The following is a 13,781-nucleotide window of genomic DNA, read 5'->3' as shown; positions in this document are numbered from 1 at the left end:
CACGTATCAGCTGTCCTTTGAACGATTCAGATGCGTTTTGTTCGCCCATTTTATTCGTTTTTCATGTAAACATATCTTCATTTGGTTGATATGCACATGTATATTTACTGTACTGACACCATGCAATGTATTCTGATGAAGGCCGGACCCCGGCCGAAACGTCAATAACCGCTTCATACGCGCGTCTACTTCACTGTGAATATTTACCCGGACCCAGAACTGCTCCTTTTCTGGTATATATATATATATATATATATATATATATATATATATATATATATATATATATATATATATATATATATATATATATATATATATATATATATATATATATATATATATATATATATATATATATATATATATAGAGAGAGAGAGAGAGAGAGAGAGAGAGAGAGAGTGTGTGTGTGTTGTGTGTGTTTCTTATACAACGCCAAACTTATGTGGTTCTATTTGAACCCAAGATATTAAACTTATTTTTAGAAGTTGACGGAGTGCTTGAAGCCTGCGTCACCTTCGCCGCGGGTCGGCACGGTATTGCACTACCTCCGGCATCGGCCCACGCATTCCTGTTCACGCGCCGTGAGACGGACGTAAGCCGGCTAAAGTACTGCCAACACACTCCCCCCTTCCCCGCGCCCCTCCAAGAATGCGTGCGGGGGATGCATGCAGGTAAGCAGCTTCGCTGTAAAAAGAAAACTTGGGCACCAATCCACGCTGTGAAGGTGGTTGGACAGCGAGGCTGTAAACGACACCTAGAACGATTACCCATTGAGACGTGGCTTGAAATTACTTACATGGTTAGGCTACTTAAATTACTTACATTACTTACATGGCGACAGTCACATGCACTTTACCTAATTATTAACCAAAGACGTTTGAACGGCCTGCGACTTGGCTTGCGCCGCTACTTCGTGCACCCACAAAGAGTGGAGCAGAGACAAGCGTAATTTACTTAGAACCACAGTCGATCGCACACGGAGCAACTAAACCCAAATTCTGCACCGAGAAATTTCTTAAATTTAGAACTTGCACCCTTGAAACGATTAATTGCATTGTACCTTCGGCGCTTGGCCGCGTTTTCGGCTTCACAACCTCCTGGACACGATGTTCATCCGTTCCACGAGCGCGACGCCGTTGTTCAGATTGTGCTTCCCATTGTTAACGACCGCCCTATTATCCACCATGTTGACACACGAGACGTGTTTTATGCTTTTCTTTATCGAAACGACCTATGTAGTATGCACTGTATGCGTGATTGGAAAGGATATGCACACTTTTCGCTTCAATTTTAGCCTACGATTGCACTACCTCCGGGATCGGCTCAAGAAAGAGTTTTTTTTTTCTTTACTACTACTTCCTTTTTTTTTCACGGATACGACAGATGCGCTACGAGTAGAGGTATACATCTTCGATGTAAGAACATGTGATAAAGATTTAGTGGAGCTATTCTTTGAAGATCGACCGGTGCGCAAGAACCGAGTTGCGATTTTAGTGCCGTGACACGTAGAGTTGTAAGAATATTAAGCTATAAGATGAATCTAACGTAAGAACTGAAATTTGGGCAAGTTTCATTCATTATTTACTACAGCGAGGCACAAAGAGAGAGGACAAGAGTGAAGCAGCGCTCTGTGTGTTCACATCGTTCTTGTCCATCGTCTTTCTGTCGAGCTGTAGTTAACAAAGGATGAATCTATAGTAGTGCGGCTCTGGACTTATTTAAGTGGTAAGGGTCAAATATTGCACTTGCGTGCTCAAGTATGGGGCGGATAAACGTTTTGCAGGCTAACAGCCTAACACAGGAAGGTGCGAGAGAAAGAGTGCGACGGATTATACCCAGGACGTACCCAGGGCATTGTTTGCAAAATTAGTAATTTGATTAGCTTGATGCATCCAAGTAAGTTTGCGGGAAATGTGAACATCAACATATTTCAACAAATCAGCGAGCGTTATCGAGCAATTTTTAATGGTGTAGGCGGATGTTGAAAAGGTGCGAAGACGGTGAAAAGAAAATGTGCATTAAAGACAGCTTCCGCGGTCGTGCTAATTTATTAAAAGGGACAGCAGGTTCACTGAGGTGGTTCCAGATGTTCCCCTGTTTTCGATAAAGTGCGCATCATCAAAAATTATAGAGACAAGCGAGCACGTGAAATATGAGTGGCATATGTACACCATCTACAGTTAAAACTCGATCTAACGAAACACGATTTTACGAAGTTCCCGATCTAACGAAGAAATTTCCATTCCCCGGCATGGTAACCATAGGGTTCAATGTTGTCATCAACCCGAATTAACGAAACTAGCTTGGCCGAACTCAATTTAACGAAGTTCTTCCTGAAATAAATAAGGAAAGAAAGCGGCGGTTTCTTTCCAGTTCTTACACAGACGTGTTTTTCTTCGAGCGTGCGGTCTAAAGCTATCGCGTTAAAACATCTAGACGCCATGGTCATGGCCCTAGCTTTATTTTGACGAGGCTGCACGCCGCACCCATGCACGGAACAGCGTGCTCAACACCGCCTCGATAGGGACGGCGGTGGTTGATTTCGTTATTTCATGGTTTATGCGACAGATGGCTGGATAAGCGGCAAATACAACGCCGTGGTAGCTTTCGCGTGCCGCTACATAACAATTTTAGGTTTCGAAGGACCAAAAAATTCCTTTCTCGATTTTACAAACTTCCCGATTTAACGAAATAATCCGAGCGTGGTCATCACTTTGTTAAATCGAGTTTCAACTGTATGGGCCTCTTTGACTAAGAGATTATATACCTCGACATGATTAGGTGCCTTTGACATGTACGCGTTGCCACAAATATTTTTTTTTTCATCTTGTATGCTCTATTTTTAGGCTGTTGCGTTCACAAAGATTATTGGTTTTTGTAACTGTTGAGGTTCTACATTTTTGTTGTGACATGTATAGAAAGCTTTTGCTGTTGATTCTTAGTGTTTGATAGCGTCTTTGCTTGCGGGTTCCAATGACAACACGTTGATGGTGATCCTTGAAAACGTACCCAGAATGGGAGATGGGCCAAGAATCGGGAGGTTTGTATGCACGCATAATTTCAGGAACGAGTGAATAACTAAAAGTATAAAACTGAGAACAAACGACAAACGAAATATCTGTGTTTTCCACGCTCTCAGGAGGTCATGTCCGCACTTTATGCAACTGAGTTTTGAGGCACGGGTCGGCCACCAATCAAGTGCTGGTTACCCAAAGGCCTTAATATCTGCTGTAGCGGGAAACCTGCTTATGCAGATCAAACGTGGTGAAAACACCGAGTCACGACCAGCCATATATATAAAAAAAAGTGGCTTGCTGTGTTCCCGCATTTACACGACCATAGCCTCCTATATTACGTATATATAGGAGGTTATGACACCGTGTATACTCCAAAGGCTGACGCTGAAAAAGACTGAGCAGCGTGCTGGCATCCCCAGTTGTTTCTCTGTTCATGAAAAACTTTCCGATCTTTGCAACCTTGCGAATGCTCCAGCAGCCCGTCGTAGTAGGTGCTCTGTGAAACACGTTTTGTGCCCGTGTCATAGCGGTGGTGTACTTGATTCCGCTAACTTGCGGGAAGAACTATGCTGGATAAGCCGGTAGGTGCCTAAGTGGGCGTTGAAGGGAGCACCACAATAATGTGCCCAATACGGTTCAAGTCTACCTGAAAATCCACTGTCGTGACTGCGGCTTTGAGCATAATTGAGCACATTTATAGAAGCAGGGGTCCTATATAACGTAAAACTATTCCAATATGTTTTTATTCCAATCTCCTGACGTCAAATTTGCGTAACGGCCGACGCAAGCACCGGGCGGTCACTTGCAGGGTTGTCTGAACAGACCAATCAAATGCTCTCCTCGTTCATAGGAGGTCACTTTTGTTTGATTGAAAAACGAATAACATTACCTACACTGAGTGGCTTGTCTTATCTAATTGGCTGACAAGAGGCGAGGAGCACGCTCAAGTGGAGAGGGATTCGATGGGGCCGAGCCACTGCACTGAAAACCGATAACCGGACGGAGAAGGTGGTGCCGCCGTCTGCGATTGGTCCGCTTTTCCTTACTTATCTTGCGGTGGCTGGTCGAAAATCGCAGCGGCATGGAACGGAAGCTTAAGAATGACGCTAAGACAGATCCTCAGCAAAGAAGAGTTGGCAGAATGAGGTCGTAAACGTGCCGAAAGTGCACGGAAACGTTACACGGCCACGCAAGAAGTCTTATTAAATAAACCCACGGCTCTCCGGCAGGTGCGAGTAGTCAGCGCCTGGGCGATCGGCGACAGCCATCTTTTATTCCTTTCGGAATGGGGCAGCCTGCGGCTATTCAGAAGAAAATTCAGTTTTGTTCGGCATATTAATGCATCTTTAATGTGTACTCGTCACTTTGACGCGGTGAGTTTGTGCGGTTTTGTGACGTCACGTGACAGGCAGGTGAAGTGGGTGCAGCCCGAAAACTTTTGACCAGTAGCCGGGGGCTAATGGTGAAAAGGCGTCAATAAGAAATAACTATCAAATCATGCATAATCAGTGTGTACAGGGTAACTATCGCGGTTTTCGTGACGTCGCGTGACAGACAGGTGTAGTGGGGGTGGTCCAAAAAAATTGTTGGCCAATCGCGGAAGGCTGATCACAGAAATGGAATAGAAAAGTTTGGAATAGTTTTACGTTATAGCGCCCCAGATTACACTAGGAAGCTTGATAGCTTGATAGCGTGGGTCGAAATCCACTTCCTCGTCGCCGCTGTTATGTCCGCAAGTGTCCTTGGACATGGACGTACGCGTAAGCTGCGGTAGTCCCAAAGGCGAAGACAGCCAAGAACAGTTAGAAGCTTCTTTATTGTGTTGAGCACCGTTGGAAGCGGACGCCAAACTCCACGCCGAGGCAAAACCGAGTTGTCCTTATGCCGCGCGGGAAAGAGAGAGGCTCACCCGCTGTGGAGCGCGTTCCCTGAAACCGGTCTGGGGCACTAGCCTGTCGCGTCGGAGATGAGACGGGCCCGAGGGGAACAAGTCACAACATTTCCTCTGCCCTGGAAGCGCTGTGGAGGCCGTCGTGAACGTGTGGACGCACGCTGAATGGGCGCGTTCGGGAGGGAAGCAGGCGTGTTCTGAGTGCCATTGTCACTTGGTTCCGGAACTGCTGGCGGCAACGCCGGTACACCTGGTACGAGAGGCCAGGCTAAGTGAGACGAAGCCGACCTAGGGCTGTTCTCTTGGAGCGAAGGATTCACCGAAACCTTCGCTTCAAGGAACGACCCAGATGGTTGAGGTGGCGGCGTGTGCGCATTCCGCCCATGTCGACCAGTCACGACCGCAAGCCTATACGCTTGAGTACGGTCGTCTCGACCGAGCCTGTTTGTTTGTTGAACTGGCGGGCGAGAATGTGCTGGCATTTCTCGAGTCCCTGCAGCGGCGGAGCTTTTGTTCTTCCCGAGATATTTTCGCCGGAGGCTCGGGGAGAAGTGTTTGAGCTGGGTTATCGTTTCTCGTCCAAACATCAATTTCGCTAGAGTTTGTTCTGTGGTGATTTGAACGGTGCTTGTGCTGCCCGAAGAGAAAGCGTGCGACGTGGTGCTGCAGTGTGCCTCCATCGATGAAGCTGTTCGCGACAGACAGTTAATTGTGTTGGCCCGTCGACTAATCCCCCCCAGCGCCCAAAGAGCAGCCCTCTCCTTCACCGCGGCCATGCACACACGTCGGAGCCGAGCTCTCCTGTGCCGGACGCGTAAATCGAGGCCCGGATTGTCTCGGGGCGCTAGGTTGGCTCCAGGGCCGTGCGCGCTTGGGGGCCTTTCGCATCGAAATTATGCTCGCACAGCAACAGGGAGTTGGATGAAGGGGCACGTCAGCACGGCCGCAAGGCACATCTTGCTTCTCCTTTCCTCGTCCACGCAGGCCATCGAGGCGCTGTATCCATGAAAAACTGCCCCAGAGGTCACATGTGGTGGCCTGTTAAATTGACCACAGTATAGAAAAAAAAAACGGTTCAAAATTGCAAGCCTTGCCAATATGCCACCACACCACTCCGCAGACTCCCTTCAACATTGTGCATTTCTTTGTTGATGTTACCACCATGGCATCTGTTAGCGGAGGCTTCGGCAACGCTTCGTACATGAGTATCTCCAGGCGGGGATGGTTCTTCTACTGTAGTGTCTAGGAGCAGGCGGCTTAGTACGTCGGCGTTTTGGTGCTTCTTTCCAGCGCGGTGTATAAGCTCGTAGTCGTAGGCTGACATCTTGATGCACCAACACGTCATTCGCGGCGACAATGTATGTGGCATTGGCTTCTGAGGACCCATAATACTCAACAAGGGCAGGGCCGGCGATCAGATATGAAGGTCACTTTTAGACCGGTAATGCACTGGTGAAAATGTACGGCTGCGCATAGACGATTGTAATCCCCTTTCTATTTTGCTGGCATTAATTCCTCTCTGCTTGCGATAAGGTGCGCGACGCGATAGCGACTGGGGCTTCCCGTCCTTGATCGTCAACTTGTGAGAGGACTGTACCCACTCCGTATGGTGACGCTTCACAGGCCAGCAGCAGGGGTTTTCTCACGTCGTTGTGCATCAGAACAGTGCACTTTCATAAGAGTGCCTTTTTTAGCCTGTCAAATGACTTTTGATGACGTGACGACCAAGTCCAAGGAACTTCTTTTTGAAGGAGTTAGTGTAGGTCGTTCGACAAAGTAGCCCGATGTTCTAAGAACCGATCGTAGAACGTTAGCGTGACCTTTCTAGCGCAAAAACTCGAAAAGGAAAGAAAACAGGGAGGAACGAGAGGAAGCGAAAGACGAGCACTCGTCTTTCTTTTCCTTTCGTTCCTCTCACTGTTAGCTTTCATTTTCAAGCTCTTGCTCAGGTCCTTTCTCATGAATAGAACTGCTACTATTCAGGTGGGACAGATTCGGTCGAGACTGGGGGCTCGGGGTACCCCTCAGAGATCAGTAATCTCGCCACTGCTCTTCAATATAGTCATGAAGGGTCTATCAGACAGGCTGGGCGGCCTCCAGGGCATAGGTCACGTACTTTACGCACATGACATCACGATCTGTTGCCCAGGGGGCTCCCTAGCTGAAATGGAGCAAGCTCTACAAGTGGCCTTGGACGACACGGAGGCTTACCTCGCGAACACGGGTCTCAAGCTGTCTACGAGTAAATCGGAGCTGTTACTTTACAGAGCCGCAAGGCAAGGGGTTAGGGGTCTGACACCGCTCAACCAGCTACCCGTGGTATTATACGCAAATAATGGGCAGAAAATTCCTAGATTCGACTCAATTAAGGTCCTAGGCCTGCTCATAGACGCGAGGGGCTGTAATGCCAGAACAATTACCCACGTTACAGCCAAGACGGGGAATATGTTGCGGTTAAGTGCTAGGGTGTCCAACCGGAAGAAAGGGTTAGGTGGAGACAACCTCCTTCGGATGTACAACGCGTTTCTTATGAGCCATATTAACTATGTGGCGTCAGCTCTAGTATGGACAAAAACAGAAAAGACCAAATTAAATACCCTCATGCGCAAGAGCATCAAGAAAGTGCTAGGCTTGCCTATTGCCACGAGCTCGGACAGGCTAGATCAACTCGTGATGCACAATAGCATAGACAAGATCATAGAGGCACAGGTCATTGCCCAGGTGGTTTGGCTATCGTCGACCAAAGCTGGCAGGCGAATTCTCGACCAGGTTGGCATGGCTCCTAGGATAATGGAGGACCGGCGCATAACATTGACACGAGATACGAGGGCCACCTACCTGGTGAGGCCCTTCCCGCGAAACGTACATCCACGAGAGTAGACGTAAAGCCCGTGCATGAGCCATATTGAAGAAAGTTAGAGCTGACACAGACTCCGCGGTCTTTTTCGTTGCGGTGCAGTACGGGAACAGAAAAGTGTTCGCGTTGTCGGTTGTAGACGGGCGGGGGGTGCTTCGCTCCTCGACCTCGGTCAGAGCGGCCACCGCGAGTATAGCAGAGCAAATTGCCGTTGCGCTGGCCTTGTGTGACCCAGAGCGTTCCTACATTTACACCGACTCGAGAGACGCAATCAGAGCTTTCGAATCGGGTAACCTCGCACGAGAAGCGGCCTCTATTCTAGAGAAAAGGGCTTGCCCCGGTTCTCATTATATCACGTGGTTCCCCGCACACATGGGGACGAACGTTCTCGAGGGCTTCCCAAACCTCAACGAGCTTGCCCACGACCGTGCGCGAGAACTCACGCGCCGCGACGGTCTGGAGGCTCTGGAGGGGCAGGAAGGGACTGAGCAGAACGATCCACTCCTCGAGTTTAATGCAATTACGAAACATTACCAACTTGGTCGGAGAATTTATATTCTGCCTCACCCGAAGCTCAGTAGAGGTCAGTCAGCTACTCTTAGAATGCTGCAGACGGGTTCTTTCCCGTCGCGGGGATTGCTCAGTAGGATGTACTCAGATGTGGACCCTAGTTGTCCCGACTGCACTGAAACCTCTTGCTCTATGGCTCACATGCTCTGGCGATGTCCCGCGTTGCCTAACGGCTTCCTCTCCAACGAAGCCGAATGGGAGGAGGCCATCAAAGCACGGTACTCCAAAAGCAAGCCCAGGCTATCCAGAGGGCCCAGGAAAGGGCGGAGCGTCACGGCGTTCTGTCTTCTACGTGGGCACGGCCAGCGGTTACAAAGGCCTCCCGTTAGGTCCTGACAGTAGCTTCTTAGGATTAAATAAAGTTCGTTATCTGTCTGTCTGTCTGTCTGCTCTACAAAGATCATACTAAGCAAACAACTCGCCCAAGAAGTTATTCTGACGTATAGAACGTTAACAGCCCTAAAAATGACTGCGGTTACTGCTTGTTAGTTGGCGCTCGTGCCTCGGTGATTGCTCGCACTTTGTCTTCAGTAGGATGGACGCCCTTAGCATTAATCTTGTGTCTCAGAAGCTTCACTTCTGGCACCAAAAAAAAAAAAGATTCCCTGCTGATGAGCAAGTTGGCACTTAATTACCATAGCTTCTCAAGAACGAGCTCTAAGCGCGCTGCGTGCTCTCCACCGGAGGCGCCACTGATGATAACATCAAGATACACGCAAATGACCGGAACTCCACTAGTCGATTCCATAAACTTCTGGACGATTGCCGGTGCTGCAGCTATGCCAAATGGCCGTCTGTTGACCTTGTAGAGGCCCTTGATGGTGCTGATAGTGAGTAATTCAAAGTTTGTTTCCGCACCTTCAACTGCTGGTAGGCCTGGGACAAGTCCAAGGTGCTAAAGATTTTTCTACCACGAAGCGTGCTGGGAGTCGGCAGCGGGTACGAGCATGCTTTCGTCGCTGGAGTGACGGTGCTCCGGGCAGTCCCCGCAGAGACGCAGGACTCCGTTCTTCCACCGGACGATAACAAGTGGGGTAGCCCATTCCGAATGTTGGGTCGGCTCGATTATGTCTTGTTCGGGATGTCGATGAAGCTCATATTCAACCGATCTTCGCCGAGCAAAGGGTACCGGCCTGGCGTTCAGAAATTTAGGCGCTGCATCCTGCCGCAGCTCCAGGGTGACGGGAAGTCCGGTGTTTCTAGGAATTTCTTCAGAAAAGAATGCGTCTTATTTCTCTTGTAGCTGTTCCACTGCCGCGTGGCTGAGTGTTTGGTGCATCCCGCAAACCACCACTCCAAGTGGGGTGAACCAGTTTCTGCCTAGCAAACTTGATCCAGAGCCTTGCACCACTAGCAAGAGCAGCTGATAGTTCTGACCATTGTAGTAGACGTCTACGTTGGCACAGCTCAGTAGTGGCAGAGAATGTCCGGACCATGTTCTCATCTGCGTGTCGTCTTGCTGGAGAGCTGGCGCATCGTCATGCCAAGTAGCACGAAAAGTGTCCTGGCTTATGAGCGTGCAAGCCACTACATAATCCACCTCAAACTTTATCCGCCGCTGGTGTACACTTATTTCTGCAAAAATCTTCGATTTCGTGCCGAGGTTCACCACATTGTTCAAGCCATAAAGTGCCGATGATGTTGCTGATGTCATGATCGCATCACTTTGCGTCTGCCACTCTGGGGTGTCGACGCTGTGATTTCGCTAGGGCATGGTCTGCTATAGGAGCTGCTTGCGCTTCGTGATGCAAGATTTTTCAATGTGGTCCACATTTGCGGCAGAATTTGCAAACTGCTGTTTAAAACCAACATCCCTGTGGATCATGCTGGTCGTCGCATCGCCAACGGCGCTATACCTTTGTAATTGCTTTTGCGCTAGTAGTGGAGTTGCGTACCTGCTGACTGGTCTGATATACAGGCTCGACGTTCCGTCGAATATACCTCAGCTGGTGACCTGCGCTCTCTGCTCGTACGGTGATGTCGTATGCTCTGGTGAAGGTTAGAGCTGTCTGCGCGAACAGGCGCTGGTGCAGGCTTTCGTCACGCAGTCCGTACACAAATCGGTCCCGCAACATAACGTCCAAAGGGAGGATAGTGGTGTTAGTAGATGAGGTAGGTATCCGCACCTCCCTCCTGCTCAGTAGCTGATGTGCTCGATTTCAGCGTCCCGAAATTGCAGCCGGCAGCACGCGTCTTGAGAGCCGCTATGTATAGGGACTCACTGCTTCGCCGTCTTTAGACCTCTGATGGTCGGCGGTCGTAGTGTTTCTGGAGTGCCGCTACGATGTCGTCGTAGACAACGGCCGCTGGAGTGCTTGGGTGTACGAGGGCGCAGACAGCGTCGTAGATCTGCTCCCCGCGCAGTGTTAGCAGGTTGGCTGTCTTCAAAGCTGGATACGTGATACCATTGGCTTCGAAGTACAATTGAAGACGTCAAAACCACGATGTCCAGGATTTCTGGTAGTCGATTTGGAAGTCCGTGCGTAGCTGTGACTGGTCAAAAGCGTTGCGTAGTGCCAGTCAAAATCTACTTCCTCTTCGCCACTGTTATGTCCGCGGCCGGTGTAGTTGCACATGGACGTACACGTAAGCCGCGGTAGTCGAAAAGGCGAAAACAGCCGGGAACAGTTAAATGTTTCTTTATTGTGTCGAGCACCGTCGGAGGCGGAAGCCAAACTCAGCTCCGAGCGAAAGCCGAGTTGTTCTTGTGCCCCGCGGGAAAAAGGGTCACCCGCTGTGGAGCGCGTTCCCCGAAACCGGTCTGGAGCACCAGTCGGTTGCGTCGGGGATGTCATAGGCCAAACGATCGCATAGGAGATGAGACGGGCCCGAGCGGAACAGGACATAACAGTACCTAAATCAAGGCTGAAGTTTTTGTTGCGATAGCAATTATACAGACACTCCAGGCGCATTTCTGCCGTCGTCGTTGCCGTCGCTTTGATGTTCCGTATAAAGTCCAAGTGCGATAACATGCTGTATATAGATGTGAGTGAGAGCGTGCGAGGGTGAGCCGCGGATGGTAGCTCGGAAGGTGGGGAGGTAACGAGGTAGCGCACCGTATTCCATCGCGCGCAAGGCGCCAGAGGGTGGGGTGGGGGGGGGGGGGGGTTGTTCTACTCCGTAGCGGCGGCTGCGATGGCGCCTTTTTGAGAGCAATCTGCGTTGGGGGCAGAGACTACACTGTAAACGAAAATAAACCCACCTGGGAGTTTTTAAGAGGTGATGTGCCCTAAAACCTCCCCTCTCAAATATTTACTCCGATGTATGGGAGCAAAACAGCGCCATCCCCTCGTTTCACTCCGCTGGCTAGCTGCGGGAGTATTAAGGCGACATGACGCGATTTTACTCCGCTTAAAAATCTTGTTCTTCCGTGAAACTCCGACAGGGAGTTTTAAAAAAACTCCCATCCGCCGATACAGGTTGGTCACGTGGCGCTTCCCATGAGGCTGTGCGCCTCGCCAGCGACCGGGCGCGTTCGGCGGAGCGGGCAGTGCTCATGGCTGACGGTTTGTTTACGTCTGTGAAGTGTCGTTCCGCGACAGCGTTTCGTCAATTTGTTTCCCGTATTTCCTCCCAGAAAGTGTTATTGGCATGCCTGAAGCTCACTGTATCTCAGCATCAAGTACATTAGCTGTGATCGCTTTGCTGACAACGATGATTGCAAGAACCACGTTTTCAAGTGCGGAAAAAGGCTTAGGTATACCTCGAAGCTGCTCACTGGCTCGTGATGTCGGCTCACGTTCTGGCTGTGTTTTCGTGCTGCGTCATCCTGTCTTGTGTTCTTCAGTACGTGAAATGCGACTTCTATGACCTTTTAGTACGTGCTGACAACGTCCAGTGTAGTGTTTGAAAGGACCGCGTAGCAATGGCAACAGTAGCCACTGTTCGAGCGACGACATCCGTGCTAGTCGCGCATGAATGGCGTAACCCAAGTTCGTTGCGGTGCTGTGTTGCCAGTGAGAAAGACCGGAGTGCAAGCAACTGTTTTTATGTATCTGTGAACGGATATGCTCGCCCGAAGAAAAACGGTAGGACATAAGTATGCGTACTGAAAATAAAGCTTCTTATTGAGCGATGTGGATCGAATTGTTATCGCGCATATATGTTTTGGTCACGTCGTTGCTTCCTATATTGCATTAACATTACGCTCTATCCGAGACATTGATTTAGACGCATGCCTGCTGGCTCCGAGTTTAGGGATTCACTCGACAGATCAGCGATGTAGCTCCTTTTCGCAACCGAGACAGATTGCTCGGACGCAGAGCAAGTAGTGCGGTGTATAAAATGTATGACTGCGCATTTCTCGGTGTTAATTATGTCGGCTGCTGCGGGTCATGCTCAAACGTAATAATTTCTTGCTACGCTACCACTATATCGCAAAAATTTAATTTTGCTATGCAACACATGCACTTACATTTTTTTTTGCTTACTGTAACTAACGCACTACTTTTTGGCCGCGAACGCCGGCAGTGTGCGAAGTCGCTGCAGAACTCACAGAATGGCATGATAATTTTGAAAAATTACGCCATTAACTTTTTCTCTCTCACTATTTTGAATTAACAGTTTTGTGTTGCTTAAGGTATTCTGTTAATTTCAGAGAGAGAGATCTCGTATGAACGAGCATGTGAGTCGTAATTCTGAAAACAGCACAGCTGCTCCCTAAGCGGTTTCGAGGCACACAATATCGTGGCTATATATACTGGCACCGTTGCTTCTTGAGTATCGCGTGTACGTGTGATGTCTTTCAAATTTCTGCATTGGGTGTTTCTGAAATGTTTATGTATGTCATGATATATGTGCTTTCATTGACTTGTTCCGTCGAATTCGACGCGGTCTCGTGTGCATATTTCGAAATTTGACCAGCAGCCTCTGCATGTAAACATGTTCGCGCAAACTCACGCGATGGCTCTTTTTATACTCCCATTGCACCTCGAAAGAACTCCGTCAATAGCAAAGCAAAAAATAAAAAAAAGACAGAAAAAAAACTCCCGTAATTCCACGCGAAAATTCCGCTCGTACGGAGTAAAAATTCTACTCCGATCATACGGAGCAAAAAAAACTCCGAACCGGGGGGTCGCTATAGGACAAGCAGTATACTCCCACCTCGGAGTTATTTCCGTTTACAGTGTAGGTGCGTCGGCGGCTCGTAGCTTTATGCGTGCTGTGTATTCTCAGAGCTGAGTTTGCGTTGAAGCGGTAGACAGCATGAAGGTACATTCGCTCGCTGCTACTGCAGCTCTTCCTCACGCCTGCGTTTTGACAGCGAGTGTCCAAGGTCATCTAGTGAGATGCGTTGATGTTTGCCTGTGCGGGCGTCACACCATGCTTGTTAATTTATTTAGTAAGCGAATGTTTACAAGTTTATACGGTCGATAAAACTACTATCTTTGTTTCCTATAGCTGTCTAATAATTTCATATCGGTTACAGTGACCGCATAAATG

At 49.0% G+C, this 13,781-nt stretch overlaps 1 pseudogene; it reads left to right on the top strand.

Moving 5' to 3' along the window:
• Nucleotides 1-452: 452 nt before the first annotated feature.
• LOC142568169 (U2 spliceosomal RNA) lies at nt 453-571 on the top strand (annotated as a pseudogene).
• The last annotated feature ends 13,210 nt before the right edge of the window (nt 572-13,781 follow it).

The sequence above is a fragment of the Dermacentor variabilis genome, chromosome 1 (assembly GCF_050947875.1).
Source record: "Dermacentor variabilis isolate Ectoservices chromosome 1, ASM5094787v1, whole genome shotgun sequence".
Classification (NCBI taxonomy): domain Eukaryota; kingdom Metazoa; phylum Arthropoda; class Arachnida; order Ixodida; family Ixodidae; genus Dermacentor; species Dermacentor variabilis.
Note: the sequence above shows the minus strand (reverse complement) of the source record. Positions and strands in the feature narration are given on the sequence as shown.